This window comes from Uloborus diversus, chromosome 6, assembly GCF_026930045.1.
Source record: "Uloborus diversus isolate 005 chromosome 6, Udiv.v.3.1, whole genome shotgun sequence".
Taxonomy (NCBI): domain Eukaryota; kingdom Metazoa; phylum Arthropoda; class Arachnida; order Araneae; family Uloboridae; genus Uloborus; species Uloborus diversus.
The window spans coordinates 85,638,187-85,659,703 of NC_072736.1; the positions used below are offsets into that span (position 1 = coordinate 85,638,187).

The window sequence follows — 21,517 nt, forward strand, 5'->3', positions numbered from 1 at the left end:
TTTACAAAGAGATATTTGTCGAAAATCCATTGATAAAGCTAAAATTAAAAAAGAATGGTGATTCTTTTGTACCCTAGTGGTACGCGGTACAGACCGCTATATTCATGAACTAACACGTATCCCTAACTCGTGTCGCTCACTGATTTGAATAAAACTTGCATATCGGTATAACACTTTAAAATATTGAACACGTGTTTTTTTAATGGCAATGAACGCTTTTAAGGGGTAATTCACCCCTAAATATCGGGTAATTAGGATACGTACTCCTTAATCTTAGGATTTTAATTAACAAAAAAATTAAGTTATGATTGAAAATTCGAGAAAAAAAATTTAAAAAAAAAAAACATATGTACTACAGTTGACGCGCTATAGGATTTTTTTCAAAGATAGTATTGATAGGGTTAAGCCATCCCTCGCAATCAACCCATCAAGCGAATGAAAAGAACTAAGTTATATTTTAAAATGCAATTTTTTTAATAGACTAATTACAGACATTTGAATACAGTATAGATCCTGATGTAACATATAGATTTTCTTGGACTTAATTTTATCTGGAAAAGCCTTATGGTTTAAATTATCTACATTTTTTTCATTTGGAGATTATTAGTATGATTTGAGCAATGAAAAAATGTCCTCATCGCCACTTTTTTTTATTATTATTATTATTATAAAAAACCACTAGCGCTTAAAACTAGTAATGGTTATTATTTTTTTAGAAATCAAAAATTAGATGTTTTGAATATACAGTGACCTCTCACTTATACGCGACCCAAAGGGACAACGAAATTTTCGCGCACAAGTAAAATACGCGCATAAGCGAAAAACCCAAAAATAAGCTTAAATGCAATAAGTTTACATCAGTTATAGTAATACTAATAGTACACTACTGATATTAATGATTCAATATGCACATAATTTCGGTTTATGCATTGTAATTTTAAAAAAATGAAGTTGTACGTTCTGTTATTTTTATACACTGTGCAGCACGTAAGCGAATTCCCCAAAACCTAAAAAATTGCGTAATCAAAGCTATCGTCTACGAGGATGAAAAGATCTTCGAAAGGCAACGTCAATGCTTACCGCTTGACCACGACTTTTAATGATGACAACCTTTTCGTATGTAACCCGTTCTCCCCTCTCGATGTCAATTACAAGACTAATTCCACCCCCAATTGCTCACTTGTACAAAAAAGAACGCATGTTTGGAAGAATTTGAACAATGGAGTACAGGTGTGCGATACAATTCCAAGAGACAGAACAAGAAGGGTACAAATCTTCTGATAAGCAGAGCGCAAATATGCGATTTAACTTAAAATTGAAAAAAAATTATCGCGCATAAGTGAAAGGTGCATTTTAGGTTTCGCGTATAAATGAACAAGAGTTAACATTGTTTCCCTATATCGCTGGCCGGGCCCGTAAGAAAAACGCGTATAAGTGAAAAACGCGTATAACAGAGGTCGCGTATAAGCGAGAGATCACTGTATATATTTTTGGTGTTTTGCTTTTTTTTTTTTTTTTTTTTTTTTTTTTTTTTGACTACGCTTCTTCGCAGAGTTGCTGAAGGTAAGGGATTGATTTTGTTACTCAGTGAATTCGAACCATTTCATTTTTTCACCCAAAATATTGAGAAGCAAATAGTTTTATTTTTTATCTAGTTATACAATAATCAAGATAGTTTTTACTTTCTTAGTTTTTGTTTGCTTTAAATTATTTATATACTTCAGTTTTGCACTACCTTTTGTTTTATTAGCATCGTTTGGTACGAAATACATAACTTTTAAAAACATTATAGAAAAGTTTAGAATCAACTGCTTTTGTTGAGTAAATAATACTAAAAATTGTTTTTTTTTTTTTTTTTTTTTTTTTTTTTTTTCAATTTTCAATTTTAAAAAAATAATGAAAATGAAAATTTTCCTAACACAATTTATTAGCAGGTTTGATTTAATAGAATGTAACATCAGAGAGATTTAGCTTAGGTTACAAAAACATAGGCTCGTTTAGTTCTGAAAGAAATTCTTGTTTAATAATTCTTTTCCTTTCCCCCCCCCCCCCATTTCTTTTATACAACCGCAATCCTAAACTTTAATTTTTGAAGAAAAAAAACTTTATCCACGCAGTTGTCTGTAAAGTTTGTTTTCTGTTGGATGGACTACCCTTGGGGAAAAAATGGATTGCCGTATCTTGGTTTACGTGGTCAAAGGCTAAACAGTCAACATGCAGTTATTGGGATGAAACTTTTTAAATTTTTTAAACAGCAATAAACAGTATCTTCATTCATTTTTTTATAATCATGCATGCATTAAAAATAAAACGAGTTTTTCACTTACGCTGGAACACAAAAAGAACAAAATTGTTAACGGAACGTAAATTTGCTGTTTCTTACATTAAAAACGGAAAAATTTCTTAAAGAATTAATTATATTAGTAAGAGACATTTTATGGAAACATAAATTTACAGCGGTAATTGCTTTTCTGTACCAGGTGGAAATTATTACAGTTACCCTATTTAGATGCTCTGATAAACGTATGTCATTGAAACTTGGTTTATACATTATAAATGGACTTTGGGGAAAAGAATTCGGCAATAAAAAAAAAGTTTGAACTTTTACTATTAGATGGGAAAGTGGACATTAAAAAATAGAAAAAGAAACACAGCATTTATTACAATATTATTTATCTCAGATTAATTTTCCCCAGGATTCATATAATGTAGTAAGAGTCAGTTTGGGTAATAAAGCTGTAAAAAAATATTTCATATGATGGCCACAACATACAACTGTTCAATTTATATCATTTGAATAAACAATACAATGACGAGATGCAGCTAACAACTGAAAGTGAAAATGATTAATATCAGGAAAAGACCGCTTTATTTGACATCTTAATAAATGTATAAAAGAACTTGTAAACAGCGAAGTAAATTTCCAGTGTGTTAAATTTTGATTATTTATCTATTTTATACGTTACCTTACGAGATGAATCTTTACGAGTTTTTGAGAAACGTAAACATGAAGATTGATATAATATATTTAATATGCATACTCCTTGGAAAAAAATAACCTCCGCGTTGAAAAGTTTCAGGAAAAGTAAATTTATTTTTACAAATTTTCCTGGAATACATCAAGGGCGGGTACAGACAAACATTTTAAGGGGAGCGTCATGGTGAAGTATATAGGGTTTTAGATACGAAACATTTCTGAAACTGCTAGAGTGTCAATAAAAGGCACCAAATTAGAACGGAAGCAATGGCAGGATATTTCAAATATTTATTTTTAAAAATAATTAACGAATTGAAAAGATTACTTCAATCGTATACATTTTTTTTCATGAACTATTAGAAAACAATGTGGATGAATAAACTTGCCGACGGTTTATGTGACTGGTTCATATAACCCCCATAACCTTCCTCTTGAATCCACCCATGGATGACATAATGACACAAGCTAACATAAATATGTATTTGCTCACAAAAGTGCGAGGGACAGCCAAATAATACCACCCCTAATTTTCGCTGAATGCGTACTCCGCTCTGCCTTTCAAACAGAGAGGAAGTGATAAAGTGTTATAATAATTCTCTCTCTCTCTCTCTGTCTCTCTCTTGGAACGAGCTCGCGTGGCTATCTGTGCTGAGTATCTTCAAAGAGCATGGTATCATTCTCGTCTACCCCGCCCTTTCCCGCACCCCCGGGGCTATTCCCTCCTCCCCGAACCTTCGATAATTGAACAGGTGGCGGCGAGAGTGGTCTAAGGTCGATTTTTAGGCGTTAAGTGTTATGAGAGGAGTCACAATCGATAACTGAGGTATGTCACGGGAGCTGATATCGTGCTAATTTCACTGTAACTGTGACCTTTATTATTAAACGATGTTAAAAGTGAATTCGACTGTGCGTGTGCATTTCGATTTGTTCAGTATGCTACGGTCACGGGTACAAGTGGAATGAAACGATCACATAAGCTATGGTTACTATAAGATGTATTTTTAACATGCTTCATAGAAATAAAAATATTTGACATCAAAAATTGCTAATAAGTATGCTCTAAGGATATCATATTTTAGTATGCAGGTACGAAACAAAACCTTTTGCCACAAAATGAATTTGCAATTTTTTGAAATTTCTTTTACAAATTTATACATCTTGTAACCATTTGAAGTAGGTTAATTTTGTTTCACATCATAATTTTTAGCATATTCGATTTTGGAAAGAGCTAAAAGATCAAATGTTGCACAATGCTGGGGAAGTTATGGTCCCCTTTTTTACACTTTTTTTTTTTCAAAAATAAGTTGGAAATACTGTTATATAATAGAGATGCAGTGAAACCTGTGTATAAGAATACTGTATATAACAATAAACCTGTCTACAACGATATTTCCTTTGGTTCGGACGAAATTCCCATTTACCAAACATATTTTCAACCTGTCTACAGCGATAATCACGTTTCAGGTGCACCTGACTATAACAATAATACAATACCTTTTTTTCAAAACAAAAGAACTAGTTTACTTAATTATCACCCCTTTTTATATACTAAAAACTACGTCCTCAATATGAAATAGGAAATAATGGAAGCACACTGATAAAAAATGATTTCAGGACAGTTTGGAGAAAAGCTAAACTTTACTAAGGATCAAAATAAGTAAACAAAGAGGAAAAATAGGAAATTTCTTTGTTAACCACTCATTTTGAAAAAGAAAAAATAACAGTAGAAAAATGTAAAGGACATACCAAATGAAAGGTGCCACTAGTTGCAATGTTGACCTAATTTTCATTGCTTAAAGATGTTCCTAATGCTGGTGGAAACGAAAATATCTTTGTGTAGTATGTCAATACATTTTCAAATTGTATTCATATAAATTAGAAAAGCTAAAATTACTAAAAGATTACATTACACCTATCATTAATATATTACGTTAGTTTAATTTTTATTCAAATAAAATTCAATATATTACATGCACACGGCATGTAGGGGTGAAAATATTCAAATTGTCTATATCGATAACCTGTCTATAATAATATTTTTTTAAGGTCCCAGCAGTATTGTTGCAAACAGGTTTTACTGCATTCTGAATTTATTGTTTGAAAGATACTCTTGATTGATAATTTGAGAGTTCTTCAAATGTCTTGTTCCTTACTTTGTAAAATTATGTGCAATACTATAAAATTTGATATTTAAGCAAAACTTAAGATTTTTTTTCCAGTTTCATGTTAGCAGGTTCATTAGCACTATTAAAGCAGTTGAAGTATATTTAGTAGTAAAAAACCAAGAAATTGTGGATCAAAGCTTCCCTGAATGTATGCAAAATATCTGTGATGTTGCATCTTCTGTTGTTTGACAAAATAGCTAATGCAGATCCCGGAAACTAACTCATAATAACTAAGTCAATGAAAATTAACTAAAAAAAGTAAAATAAAAAATTATTAAATAAAAACAAAAAACCCGACTGCGTAAAAACCAAAAAAACTAAAAAGAAAAATGTATAAGTCCAGTAGTTTAGAATGTTATTAAGTACTACTGAATAACTACACCGTTGAAATAGTTTTATAACCGTATACACAGATTAGACAAATCATAAATTCAAAAGCAGAATAGAAGGATCAGCAGTCGGGGCCCATTCCTTTCTGATTCAAGAAACCCCATAAAATTTGAATGATCGGAAACTCTCAATCGGAAACGTCGTCAGTCATTTCTTTCTCGCAAAACCAAAAAAACCTGTCGAGAAAATACACGTCGCGAAACTCAGTCCATTGAATCTAGGCAAAAACAAATGCAACATGTTAGAGATGAAAATTGAATTAGTAAACTTTCTTTCTTTTCGTGCTTATTGCACGGGTTTATTTCGGTGAAGACTACAATCTGAGTGTCTTGCCTTCGTTACGCATAAAATACTTTTTATTACACTACAGAATACAAATAAAGAACACGTGAAAGAATTTACATCAGAAAGAGGGGAAAGTACATCCGGAGCGAGGGTGTCTTGAACTACCGCCTCAAGTGGGAGAAGCAATCGCTTAGACCACATGGATACTGAGATCCCAATTAGTATACTTAGTAAACAAAAAAATTCAGGCATCGAAAACTACCTGCATTTGTCGCACGCAAATAGCGTGCGATACAGTGTGCAACACCCTACGTGCGCCGATCCCGAACTGACAAAATATGGCAACTGGTTGTTGATATGGTGAATTTTGATTACTGTCATGTGTTTAGTGACACTCCCAAGGTTACAACAAATCGATTGACGTAAGAATTACCAAAATTGACCATGGCCTTTAGCCCCTAAAACGCCACATAGGAACACACATACATACATAGACTGTTAAACACATTACCCTCCTTTGCGTCGCGCACGCGCAGTCGGGTCAAAAAGGAAATATTGTATTTGCGAAAAAAATTTCACTAAAAAATCGACCTTAATTTCCATTTTACTCACCCCCGAATGAATATTGATTTTTTTTTTTTTTTCGATTCGACCACACGTTGATAAGTGTCTAAAAACGTATCGACACGCGAAATATCCATAATGATGATTCCCTAGTTAATTACAACAAATTTTCTCGTGACGTCTGTATGTACGTATATATGTATGTGCGTATGTGCGGATGTATGTCGCATAACTCAAGAACGGTAAGTCCTAGCAAGTTGAAATTTGGTACGTAAACTCCTAGTGGAGTCTAGTTGTGCACTTCCCCTTTTGGTTGCACTCAGGTGTTTCTAAAGGGGTCTTTTGCGGATTTTTTGGGGGAAATCATTGTTAATTTCGATGTAAACTCAAGTGGTGTTAGAATTTGGCGGACATTTGGCGATATATCGCCAGACTTTTGGACGGCAATTCAGCGATAAATTTGGCGATTTTTTCTTAAAATCTGTTTCAATTTGGCCACTGTTGGTGATATTTAGAGAGTAAATTATTGAAACACATCAAAATTGCCAAAAATGGGGAAATGACATGGAGCAAAGGAAGTCATGTGATGCACACATCACCTCGTATTTTTCTCCGATCAAATGTTAATTTCAAGCCTTTTTGGGATAATATTTTTCGCAAGTCATCACTCAATCTATTTCCACAAATAGTTAAATAAGTATCTCTCGTCTCTTGGCGAGTATTGAGAACATGTATCTCAATTGACTCTTGATCAGTTTATTGTATGCAGTTTAAAAAAAATTTTAGGCAGTTGAAAAGGTATTTCACGCATAAAGAAGTACTACAAGCAATTAAAGGATAGTGAAAAATTTGTTTTTCAGATTTTAACAGAAATCGTTTTTGAGAAAATCACTTGGCATATAATAGAAAACTTGAAATATAAGGAAGCATGTGTGGTGTTTGTAATAGATTGTAAACTTTTTTTAGTTTTTTAATTTAAGCTTCGGTTTTATTTATTTGTTTATTTATTTATTTTATTAAATGATATGATTTACTTATGTTCTTATTTATTTATTTATTATTACGTATTGAACTAAATTAAAACGCGAAACTTTATTACAATTTTGCCAGCATATATATACTTTTGTGATTTTTCAACCACTGTTTTTTTATTGAAATTTCTTATCACTTTGTATTTAATTGCACCTTTTATATCGTAATTCTTCTTTAACGAAATTCTGACGTTATACTTTCTTAATAAATTATGTTGACAACTGTGTAACATTCTTCAAGATTGAAATCGGTAAAACATTATGAAAGTCTCGATTAAGCAACATAAAACAAACTAACCTGTTGCAATAAATATATAAAACTTGTATAACTTTTCAGATTTTACCCTTCTTTCTTTTGCCATGAAAATGAATAAATATTTTACACTGTCGCATAAAATAAGCGAACTCTTTCAACATCTTGAACTGGAAGCCTTTTCGAAACAGCTTTCATTGAATGGTCGGACATATCCTCTTCTCTCTCGAAACTTCTCGATTTGTTGAAAGAGGAAGAGTTGAGAGGTTTTCGTTCCTCTCATTATTTTAATGACGCCGCCGGCATTGTCCCGTGCGGCACTTTTATTTCGATTGTTATTACCAATTACGGGGGACGAGAGTAGCTTTGCTAGAGAATTATGAAATTGCGTGAAAATGGGGAGTTTTAGTCGAAGAAATCGGTACTCTATACATTACAGCTTGGTTTTGATGCAATCGATTGGTGGCGTGGTACCAATTCATTCTCAATGTGAGATGAACGATTTTGGTTTCAACTCTTTGGAACATTTATCTTGATAATAGAATTTGATATAATGAGCTGCTGTTTATTGCAAGTTATTTTTTATACTGGAAAATCACTCGTCATGATATGATGGGGAAGAGTTGTTTCTACATTTGAACGAAGCAATTCGCAACTCCAACAAACAATAGGGGGCACTGCAGCCACCGTCTAATGGCGGATGAAAAAGGTAAAACAAACGCACGCCGTAGCGTAGAAAATGCTAATAAGCCTAGTAATTTTTGTTTGTACGCATGACTTTTTATTTTTTAAAACTAATTTTTAAAATCTTGTGGATATTCTAGCCCACGTAGAAAGAAATGAGAATTCAAGAAGCAATACTAAACGTCTGAAATTAATGCAATTTACGTAGTTCGTAGTTCTAAGCAGCCATTTCCACGATGTTGAATTCGATTTTTATCAATTCTGGATGGGACAACATTTTTATTGTGACAAGATTTAATGCTAGATAATTTAATTGTATGATATTACGATTGATTATCAAAAGAGGAAGATGATACTTCGTTGTCTTGCTTGGCAAGCGTTAATTGTTTGACATTTGTAGCTGAGTTATTTCTCAAAATTTTTAATCGGTAAATTTTATTTTTTTCCGTTCCGCAAGTTTTTAATTTGCCGGTTAAATGATTTAATTCCGTCACGCTATGCGAATCATCAATAAAATTCTCACGGATACATAGTGGTAGTTCTGTTTTTAATTGATCTTCCATTATTTCTTTAAACTTATCGAATTCTGTATTCTTTCTACCATTTTAATCCACTCATGGTAAAAAATAAAAATGGTTTAACTGACACGCAAAATCTCACCAAGGGCTCTTTGCTCGCACAATACTAAAACTATAACCCTAAAAAATTTGGCGACAAAAATTCTCAGCTTTTGTTTTTGTTAATTCTAAACGTTCTTTCTCGGTTAAGCATTTTTCATTTCGTTCTCCGATAATGTATTCAACAAAATATTTTGCATTGTGCTATCCATTCCAACTAAATGCTGCAGTAAAATAAAGGTTAGTTAAATTAATTATTTTTAAACTAGGCGGAGATTTAAGCTCTAAAATTCTTCTGCTAATGTTATCAAATCCTTCTTTCGAGCTTAAGATTTAAAAAAAAAATCCATATTCTTACAAATTCACAAAAAACAATAAACAAAAAAACCTTACTTGGTATGTCATTATCCTCTTTCAAAAAAAAAAAATGCATCGAACAAAGCAAATGCGAAGTTTGTTAATCCAGAGTTTTCTTCTGTTTACGCTTTCACCAATTACGACAATCATCTCACTTTTTAGAGGGAAATAATGAAAACTAACATTATTTTGAGAAGTTCGAGAATACCATTAAGGGATGAAACAATTTCTGTTGCTGAAAGCAATCTAAGACGCATCGAATGCGTTAAAAAAAATACTCCTAACAAACTACTCGTGTTTACCAACAGACAAACGTGGAACGCATTGTTTTAGTTTTTTCGGCAGTTTTGTAAATCACCGCAAGGTAGTGTATTCGAGCGCTGGAGTTGTGTATTGCCTGTTGTCGTGATGTTTTGATAGTAGTTGAAATTTTAACCCTAACTCCGGTGGATCAACCCTAAACTCCAGTAGACCCCTTTTCCGTTTCTTCATTTTCCTGAAATTGCAGTTTTGCTAGTAAAACGGTTAAGTTACCGGATCCAGTTCAGCCTTGTCAAAATAAAGCATTTCGCTGCATGTTAAACATTGCCAAAAAATATAATCAAATTATCAGGCTGTGGCGTGAGTTTCATCGTTGGTGACGTCACGAATGTTACTCGATCATATATGGCGATTGGCTATTATAAATGTGAGGATTCTATTTTTGTAAAATTTTTAATAGCATTGAAAATATTGTATGGCTGTTACTTTTAAATTTTCCGCATCATGTAATGAAATTACATCTTTGTGTGTTCATCATCAGTTATAAACATACAATTAAAACACTTTGTGTAGAATTCTCAAAGCTAGGACTTTCGGACGAAAAGTGGCCCGCGAGTATTAAAAACTTGGCCCGCGACAGGTAGGTCACGAACCAGAACATTGAATTCGCACTTCAACAAAGTAATAATTGCAAGGTAATATTTAATTAAACTGTGAGAATTTCTTATGTAGGGGAATGCGAGGCAAAGTGAAATGACTAAGATGGCTAAGCTTTTTCAAAATGAGCAAATCGGAAATTTGTTTTGAAAATTACAGTGCAAACAGAAAGAACATGTTATTTCATAATTAAACTTTTATTAAAACATTATTTTTAATTTTTTGAATTAATTTTGAGCCTTAAAAAATAGTGGAGATTTTTAACTTTTTCTTTTCTTTTTTTTTTTTTTTTTCATGGGACAAAGTGAAAAATGAAATAGTTTTATAATGAAATATTTTCTATTTGATTGTAAAAAATATTTTTGATCAAATGAATCAGTAAATAAAATTGTGAATGAATAAATGAAGAGAAAATGGAGCAATAAACGAATAATTAAATGGGGTAGTTAATTAATATATGAAGAGAAATAAAATGAGTGAATAATGGAATGAATGAATAAGAAAATAAGTGAATAAATGAATACATAAGTGAATAAATGAATACATAAGTGAATTACTAATTGAAGGAATGTAAATAAATCAATTAATACATGAATACGTAAGTGTTTTAGTAAAAGATTGTGTGAGTCAACGAAATAAGCTATTTCACTTGCCTATTCACTTTGCTTCGCATGTACTCGATACTTAAGTGAAATATTTAAAAACACAATTAAGTTTAATATTAACTAAATAAATATCGCACTGCAAGGTCTCAGTTAACATTTAAAATGTCAACAATAAGAATTTTATCATTTTATAATATAAAACTTTTTTGACTTTTAACAATCATTACAATAAGAGTATCAATTTTTGAAAATCGCCTGTATTATCATATGTTTTCCTATTCGGCAGTGATTTTTTCCTGACTAGAACAGATTACATGTGCAACTACATTGTGAAAATATTACCAGATAGGGGACGCTAAACGCAGAGTAAATATTTTACCTTTTGACTTTGCCCCGCTATTTCACTTTGCCCCACATTCCCCTATTGTGTTTTGTGAGTTTCCAATTGCGCATATGAGGAAAATTGCAATATCAATCTTTTAAATATTCAATAACATCATGTAACTCAGCACCTGTATTCTACATTGATCTAATATTCAAAAAAATTATTATAATTTTTTGTGCTTTGTTTCAATTAAAAACTAAGGTTAGTGAGGTCCTTAATTAAAATCTAGATAAGTGCTGGAGAAACATATTGGAGAATATTCCTATGTCAATAAGGGTAATTATAAGGCAGTGGCGTACCTGGCATGGGTGGTACCCGTGGCGGTAATTTGTAGTGTCCTCCCCCTAACAAAAACAAAAAGAAAAAGTTTTAATGTTTTGTGTAAACATGAAATTCATACAATTTTCAGAAACTACATTTGCCTTATAAAGAAATTTTAAGTGGGCTAATGTACAAAAGACAAATAAAACTATGAACAATTTTTATATAAATTGCCCTAGACTCAAGTGTGCAGGCCTTCAAAAGGTCAGAAAAGTAAAGGGATGTATGACATTTATGGCCCCTTAATTATTTCAAACTTATCTCAAACACACAGAAAGATAACGGGGTTCAGTTTTTTGGTATAAGAGGAAGTCACTACTAAACTAAAAACTGACAATATGAACCAAATGCGGAGTATAGTAATCACTCCGTGATGTGGGGTGGGAAAGGAGGGGTTCGGGGGTCTTCCCCCTTTAAAATTTTCAAATTTGAAGTCTTAAAAATGCATTTAACTTCATATTTTTCAAAAAAAAATTGCAATTCCACTTTGAATGTGACCCCTCAGATGCACAGAAGCGTGACACCAGAGGCGAACCGCGCCTCCCCCCCCCCCCTCTCGTAGTGACGGCATTGTATAAGATTATACAAGATGTTTTCAACAGGTAATACTAAATGGAGTTTTTGACAAATGGTAATTAAGGATGATAATTTTAAAATTTTCCTGTCATGAAGTTAGTAGCTACTGAAATAAACCAATTTGAAAACAATTTTTAAGTATACTGTTTTAACTTTTTTTTTTTTTGTTAATATTTCCTAAAAAAAAAATATTTTACCCTTTTTTGTGCGTTTTTACTCATGTAGACTGAAACAAGCTTGAATGTAACGATTGCATAGCCGGATGATGTCATTTGGACAACTCACTTAAATGTACTAGTTTTTAGTATTTTTTTTTCTCTCAACCGCTTGAGTTTCTTCAAAGTTTTCGTGTTAGGCAACAGCTGTAGTTGTTTTGCATAAATGATGATATTCTTTCCTTTCCACGTGAGAAGAATGTTTTTTAATGTTTCGCGTTTGAGAATTCGCTTACAATTTTTGTGACGTAGTCCAGTTGTCGTTGTTTTTTGTAAGCTAGAAGCACTTGAAAAATAAATGGCTGTGGCCTACATTATTTTTTGAAATGCTTTGTTGACTTCGTACTATAAAAATTTTGTTTAGTGGCTCGCTAACTCGGTGAGGAAATGGATCAAAAGAATGTTCAAAGTTGTTTTATTTATTTATTTCCTATTAAACTAGAGCTAATGCTATTACATTAATTTTAAAAGCTTATACATGTTTGAAGATGAATAAATAATATTTTTCTTCGGAACTTTTTCTCAAGTGCTTACTTTACTGCAAACTCTTCCAAGATATGAACTTTCGCTCAGACCTACAAAGTTTGGTTATTTAATGTTTTAAACACTGGTTAATAAATTGTCTTTACGTGTTGATTAGTCGGACATTCGGAGGATAAAAAGTAAATATTTGATGTAAAATTTGAAAAATGTCTTTAAATTCCTAGGAATGCCATAAGAATTCTTCATAAAAAAATATAAGTATGTATTAAAAGAGTGAATTATCGACTCTTAGATGCACAAAAATTGCAAATTACTGCAGACTCGTGTTTCGGTGTTTAAAGAACACCTTTTCAATGCAAAGAAGTGGGAGCTTTTGGATAAAGAGTCATCCGAAGAAACTTCTTTCCTCGAATGACTCTTCTTCCAAAAGCTCACACTTTTTTGCAGTGAAAAAGGTTTCCCTTGTAACACCGAAATACGTGTCTGCAGTAATTTACAATTTTTGTGCATCAAAACGCTGGTAATTCATTAATTTAATTTTTGAGCACAAAAGTATTTATTCGTTAAAAATGCTATAAGCATGTTTCAATTAGTTCTAATACAGAAGTTTGCTACTGATTCTGAAATGTTTTCATATTGTGAGCTATGTAAAAATATTTTCATAACTGGCCCGCGAGTCTAGAGAAGTTTTTAAAAATGGTCATTTGGCTAAAAAGTTTGGAGACCCCTGGTGTAGTGTCACCAATACCTACCAGCTATCGTTAAAAAAAAACACTACAATTTCATTAGTTAAAGTTTTCTAAAACTAATTATTTTTCCCGAAATCTATACGAATTTGATAATTTTTGATGGTTTTAAACTAGCTGCAAATAAATTTCCTCCCAACATGGCCGAGTTCAGCCGAAATTTTCATCGTATCCTCAAACCTATGGTAAATTTCCGATGAAACTCGAGTTGACAAATAATTTCAGTTTTATTGGTTTAAATGGCACAAAAGTCTTAATAAGCTTTAATGCACCAAAAAATTGTTTTATGAAGGTTAAAGGACATAAAAAACGATACTAAAAGACTATTTTAGATTATAAGACGTAAAACTTTTAGGAATTTCAAAAATGTTGCAGATATAAATATGTAAGTATAAGAAGTTTTAAATTGCTGGCAGAAACAGTGTACCGCAAGAAAATTCTGACTAATTATGCAACATAAATAAAAATACATTGAAAAAAACATAATAGGGACAACGAGACAAACACTGAGAAAAAACACAACCCATTAAATTAATAGCACAAGTCCTGAAGGAAGAGGAACTGTTGGCAAATGAGAGTATAGCAGTGTATGATAATTCTTCTTCAACTATCTGCATCCCTTTCTTCAAAAACATTGACGCAGGCACTGTATATAACTCATTTATTTCTTTACGGGAAAAAATGAGCTTCATGACTCCCTTTTACTCCAATTTAATGTCATTTCTCCATGATTGGCAATTTTAATGTGATTCAATTGTATAATCTCTAACTATCACCAACAGTGTCAAGATTGAAACCAAATTAAAAATTAAAAAAAAAAACGCGCAAGTTGGCGACAAAACTTGGCGACCATAATACTTGAGTTTACATCGAAATTAACAATGATTTCCCCAAAAAAGGGGCAAAAGACCCCTTTAGAAACATCCGAATGCAACCAAAAGAGAAGGTGCACAACTATGCCCCACTAGGAGTCTACGTACCAAATTTCAACTTTCAAGTACATACCGTTTTTGAGTTATGCGATATACATACACACAAACGCACATACGCACTTACGGACGTCACGAGAAAATTCGTTGTAATTAACTCGGGGGTCGACAAAATTTATAATTCGGATGTCTGTGGGTTCCTAGGCATATATCTACGTGTGGTCAGGTCGAAAAAAAAACTCAACATTCATTGCGGGGTGAGAAAAATGAAAATTAAGGCCGATTTTTGAGTGAAAATTTTTTTGCGAATAAAATACTTCCTTTTTTGTAAAAGGAAGTAAAAAACATGAAAATCTATCCAATACTATGGTTGGGGCAAACCTAATCTGGAAGCATTGTGGAAGCTACGCTGATCCTAATCACAGCATTACGACACGACGCTGTCAGATTAGGTTTGCTCCAACCATACCTATGTTATTGTGTGATCCACTTTTTCACAAAGAACGGATTATGAACCGAGCAATGTGAACCATTATCATTTACTTTTTCTGAATAATGTTAACTTTCTCCGCACTTTCAGCCATCTATTTTACGGTAATAATCGTTTTGAATTCTTCCTGAATTTTTAAAATGTAGAAGTTACCCTTTTTAATCAATAGAAATTTTATAATATTTGATGACTGTTCTGTTTGAAAAGTACTCAGTAAATAGGCTTTTTTTCCAGTAAACAGATCTATCATAGATCTATCATAGATATCACAGAACTATCTTCTATTTCACCTCCCTCCTTTTTTCCCACCTTAGAATCGGCACTGATTTGCAGTAGTTACTTCGAATTTTTCTCCCTCTAATACACTCGGCACACGGAACATATCCGTTGCCAGATGTGAGAATTCAATATTTGTTTTAGCAGCCGACGAAGTCCAGAAGAGGGTTCGGGAAAAGATTCCGTAGAATTGCCCGCAGCACATAATACCAGTGCCATTATGATAATGCCCCACTCCACCGCTCTAGCTGCGCGTGTCTGTGTATGTTTTGGCTAAGTCTTAGCTGTGGTTTGGCGATAAGGGAATTAATGTCACTCTTTTAGGGTTGCCATCCTTCTCAGATGGACAGGCGAGAAACGAGCCGGTCGAAGATTAGTTATAGAAACATCGGGAGGAAGGATTGTAAACTCCGAATTAAGCTTAATCTCAAGATAGTTAAGTAAATTTAGCATGAAGTAAGAATGAAAATGAGATTTAATGTGACTAACAGTTCGACGTAACTGGAAAAAAAAGAGTAAATTTTTCTTACTGCAATTATTCTGACTAATCAATAGGAAAAAATATTTAAATATGTAATTCTTCATATCAATATTTTTGGTAAATACTCCTTCCATATTTGAAAATGTATTCAGATAATTTAAAAAACAATTTAAAACTCATTGATTTTAGTTCTAGTTTTTGAGAGGGTTTTTTCCGGGTATTTCAATCTGAAATTACATATTCATTTATTTTTTTTCCAGATACGCAAATAAAATTTTATTCTACATTGACGATGTGTTTTATTGATCTTGAATAATGCATGTGTGATTAGAAAAACTAGCTTTGGTGAAAGAAATTGCACAATTTTAGCAGAACTGCAGGTACGTGTTTCAGAGTGTCAAGTAACCCCGTTTCCAATGCTAAAAACAGGAGCTTATATGTGAAAAGATATTAGAAAAAAGAACGAGGCAGATCAAAAAACAGCTTAGAAAGTAAAAAAAAAAGCGGAGAAAACTACAATCTCATAAATAACAATTTCTTGTTCCCTTATTTCGTATTACAAATGGGTTTTTATATGTCTGGCTTTTTATTAAGTTGTGCTGTAGACTGTATTTCTGCACTAGACAGTAGATTCTTTATTTTTTACAGACTAAATCCACTGCATTGTGTTTTTCAATATTAATAAATAATGCTATCTTAGTTTAACTTATAGATTCTGTTAAATAGTTTTAAACATTTACCTATTAAAATTATATTTTTGGCTTTTCATTAATTTGAACTAATGCTGTTAAACTATACAGTCGTGTGACTTTGTTGAATCACACTGAAATTTACAATTCATATTAAATTGTTAGTTAATGACAGGTTTTGTTTTCGAAAAACATGAAATAAATTTCAAAACAACATTAAAATTTACTCTTTCAGGGTAATTACAGCAACTTCAGTATAATATGTTTCAAATATTGAGTTTATTAGGTTACAAACACTAAACAATTGCATGCAATTGAACAATTGCCCCCGTAAACTTGACCGAAATAAATCGTTAGGAAGAAGACTTCGTCCTTTTCCCACATCCCATGAAATCTTTAAAGTTTCAAAGATTTGAATGATTGTAAAACGTCCTATTCTACACGTTACAGTTAATTATGTTCCTTTATTAGTTTAGTGCAGTTTAACACTAATGATTCCTTTTCTCTTAACAGGGAGAAACGTTTTGTGCAGAGGTTTTCACAAAGTATGTTTGAGTAAGTATTTTTTGCTTTCCCCTTGTCAGATCAACTAATATACAATAACATTTTTCATGCTGTTAAGCTATTCATATAAATTTAAAATGAAGTATGGTGTAAGTCTAGAAAGCCCTTTATGTTATAAAGGGTGGATTTTTTTTTTTTTTTTTTTTTTTTTTTTTTAGAGGTAGAGAACTTTAGGTTCAAATAAAACACAGTTAAATGTTGTTAATTGCCATGAATGTTGCTTTATTTGAAAGATGATCCTTTGCCATTTTTATTTAAATATGACTTTCGGCATATGGCCACCTTGGCTGGCTCGGAGAACGTCTAATCGGGAAGTCCAATTTTCTCACTTTTTGCAGCAATAGCGGCCGTATGTCAGTAATAAGGTGGCGAAGATTCTCTTCCAAGGCGTCAATCGTCTGTGGCTTATCGGTGCAGACCAGAGACTCCACATAGCCCCGCCAAAAGTAGTCCAGCGGTGTTAAATCGCAAGACCTTGCAGGCCAATTTACGGGTCCATTACGCGAAATTATTCGTTCACCGAACGTTTTTTTCAATAAACGTATTGTGACACGCGCTGTGTGGCATGTTGCACCGCTTTGTTGTCTATTCATGATGAAATGGCAAACCGAACTGAACACAAAACAAGTGACAGCTATCAAAATGGCACACATATCAAACAGTGCTGCCAACTTAAAGTTCTATACCTCTAAAAAAACACCCTTTACTATTTTATATCGTAGGAACATTGATAGATAAAAAAAGTTATTTTAAATATCCAATGATGAATTGTATAATTAAATAACAAATTACCCATCAGTTGTGTTTGCGTAAGAATTTTATATTATACTAGTGGTTCCCGCACAGCCTTGTTCGTCGTAGAAAATTAAAAAGTCACAAATTAAAAAGTCACCAAAAATATACAAATCAACCAAAAGTTAAGTTTGGTTTACTTGTATATTTCAGGTTCACTTGTATATTTTCAAGAAACTTCTGTTATGCGTTCAGTAATATTGTTTTCCAAGATCTCTACATATATTTGACCGAGTTGAAAATTTGTCACTTAAAACTACCTGTACACTTAAGATTTATTTCGTCAACAACTAGTTTTATTTCGAGAAAAATTCAAAAGAAAACAAAATTATGATTGAATATACTCACGTATGTTTGTTACTGAATTTGACGCATCATTTTCGGCTTTAAATTTTTCGAGCTACCTCTAAATTATCATCAAATACTCACTATTTACTACGTCACTTCCATCCACGGTTTTACTACTAATCAAAATGTAGAAATTCTACCTTCATCGGTCTAAAATTAGCATAACTTTTAGATTTGTGAGTTTCAGAAACGCTTATTCTGTTTCGTTTTTGAATTTATATTCATTAGAACAGTTTAGTTATAAGAAAATATAACAATTGATATTAATACATTCAATTGATAATACATCAAGAATCACACAGTAAACTATATAAACTTTAAACGAAAGGAAAAGTGTGCATTTGTTATTGGAAATAACTTCAACTGAAAATAGTTTTATTACTTGAAAAGATATATTAATATTATAAATTATGGTCTGCCGTAATAAACCGACCCACACACAAAAAAAAAAATTTCCAAGCAAAGGTATATTTCGACTATATTTCATTAATTGTTTAAAAATAAGACTAAAGAAAAATAATAAATTTTGTTACTTACAGACCAAGCCTTGCAAAAGGTTCAATTATTTTCCAGCTTAAAAAGCAAAATGATTAAATTTTAGGAAATTTAACATTTTTGGAAAAAACATTTGAAAAGGTTTTATTACGCCTAATTTGCTTCAATGATTTACTAAACGTAAAAACTATTAAAATTAGAGGGGGGAAGCAGACGACTTTTTATTTTGCAGTGAAAATAATTCAAGTTATTCATCTTGGCTTTTTTTATTCTTGAGCTCATTCATTTAGAATCGTTTGGCCTGCTTGAAGTAAGTCGTGGATTCCAGTTTTTTGAAAACAATTCTCATAGCTTTCCTAATACTCGTAGAAACTTCGAACAAACTTCATCTTGGGCATAAAATTCTACGCTTTCGAATGATATAAAATTTAAAAATGTGCATGAAATATTGCTAGCTACTATTTTCAAATTAATGTGAAAAATCAGCTTAACTGGGATAGAAAATGAACAAAATCGAGTTTTCGTAAAAACGCTTCGAGGTGCTCACCTCCATGCCGCAAACTAATTTTGTGCCGAATGACGAACAGTCGGACCACAAGCGCGTAATAGACAGACATACAGACCGTATCATGACGTACATACATCCAAACTTTCAGCTTTATTATTAGGAGAGAAGATTTCAGATGTTTGTAATATACTATTAGTGTACTACATTTTTAGGTAGCCCAATTTCTATATTAACTAGTACACATTAGTACACATATTGACTGAAATAAATAAAAACACCAGTGAAATAATTCTGGCAGTAGATGTTCTTAACAAGTTATTCAAAATATGTTAGAGAAGTCAAGTTTGATCAGCCTATCTTTCCAGTCTTTTGTTCTATATATTTCATTATTTTGATGTAGGGGAATGTGGGGCAAAGTGAAATGGTTAAGCGGAGCTTTTTCAAAATGAACAAACTGGAAATTTGTTTTGAAAATTATAGTACATAAGGAAAGAACATTGTATTTTATAATAAAACTTTCATTGAAGTAGTATTTTTTGTTTTTTTCAGTAAATCTTCGCTTTAAAAAAAAAGTGGAAATTTTTCATTTTTTTTTTCATGGGGCAAAGTAAAAAATGAAATATTTTTGTAGTGAAATTATTTTCTATTCAATTATAAAAACTATTTTTGATCAAATGAATCAGCAAATAAATGGTTGAGAGAATAAATGAAATTATACTAAAAAATAAACGAATAAATAAGTAAATTAGCTAATTAATGCATGAGGACGAATAAATGAGTGAGTACAAGAGTGAATTGCTAAATTAGGTTTCTTAGATATAGTAATTAATAAAAAAATATGTAAGAGATTTAGTAAATGATGTAACAATTAAACGAAATTAACTATTTCACTTTGTCCCGCATGTACTTGTCTAATTGTACAAAATATTTAAAATACAAATAAACTTTATATTAAATAAATAAATACTGCACCGTGTATTAGAAGATCTAAATTAATACTTCAACTGTTAATTATAAGAACTTTATCATTTAATAATAGCAAAAACAATTTTTTACTTACAACAAAATATTACAATTTGAGTATCAATTTTTGAAAATTGCTTGTATTATCATATTCTATAATTTTCAGATGTAATTTTTTCTTGACTGGAATGGACTACATGTGCTGCTACATAGTTAAAATATTACCAGATAGGTGGCACTAAAAGCAAAGTAAATATTGTACCATTTCACTTTGCCCCATATTCCCTTACTACTAGGGACCTATCGTCCCCTGCTTGCCATCGCTCGCCAACCGCCAGGAGCTGGGAGCAGTTCTATTCGTTCATTTCTTTGATAATAATCCAGCAGGTGTGGGTTCAAATTTATTCTTGGAAATTATTTTTATTTATTTTATTTATTTATTTTGTGCTTATTTATTTTATATTTATGTATTTTATTTTATTTATTTTTCTTTTGAGTCGTTCTGATCTTGATAGAACAACTCGATATGTGCCCAAAATTTGGCGATTGTACCAAAATCTCAAGTACGAAAATGTTCTCCTCCATTTTTGATGTGTTCTTCCACTTGAAAAGATTTTGAGGATAAATGCAATAATATTATGCAAAAAAAAAGAAGAAGAAGAAGATACAACAGTGTTCAAGGATTGGTTTAATTTGTTTCAAATTAAAGCTTTTGATCTATTTCAATCTTCGCTTTAAATTTCCAAATTCAATTATGAAATTCAGTCCGTCTTTTCTACGTCATAGCGTTTCAGCGATTTCATTGGCTGCTGCAACACCATCAATTGATTTTTTTAACATAGTGAGATAAGACACTTGTGGCTTTTTACTTGTTTTGTGAATCAACACTTACGTTCTAATGCTTTAACTATGTATTGCAAACTCTCAATACACATTGGGAACACGCTTGTAACTCCGAAGAAGCACTCCAGTGGCATTAATGAGTACTAAAATGCGTCCCAAATCCATTCCGTTATTAAGAAAGTGTAGAAAAGCGAATTTTATTCTTTTCAGGACATTTATCAAATTAAAATTCGGGAACACATTTAAGAAAACATTTGAGAACATATTGGGATCAAATATGGCTACACGATGGAAATCGTCGTTTTCTTTGTTGCATCTAGGGAAGCAGATGCAGATTCAAAGCAGGAAAATCTTCCGTATTTAATTCTAGATTCAAATACTGGTCATAACGGAAGACCAGTAATGTCTGGAATTACATATTAGATAGAAAAGTAATGTCGTATAGTATCCGTCTCCATTTTTTTCGCAAAAATGTCCTTCCGTTGCCGTTTTTAAATTTGATTTTAAAAGAAAAGGTTACTCACAAAAAAATTCTTGTCTTCGGCTTTTTTAGCAACTTACCATGAT

General features: G+C 31.9%; 1 long non-coding RNA gene across 2 annotated transcripts in view; it reads left to right on the forward strand.

The window, feature by feature from the left end:
- The window catches only part of LOC129225128 (uncharacterized), a 701,259-nt gene that overhangs the window by 559,556 nt on the left and 120,186 nt on the right, over positions 1–21,517 (forward strand). For both annotated transcript variants that reach the window (XR_008580719.1, XR_008580718.1), the window contains exon 3: positions 16,951–16,992. This is a non-coding gene — a long non-coding RNA (uncharacterized LOC129225128). The remainder of the gene's footprint in view (positions 1–16,950; positions 16,993–21,517) is intronic.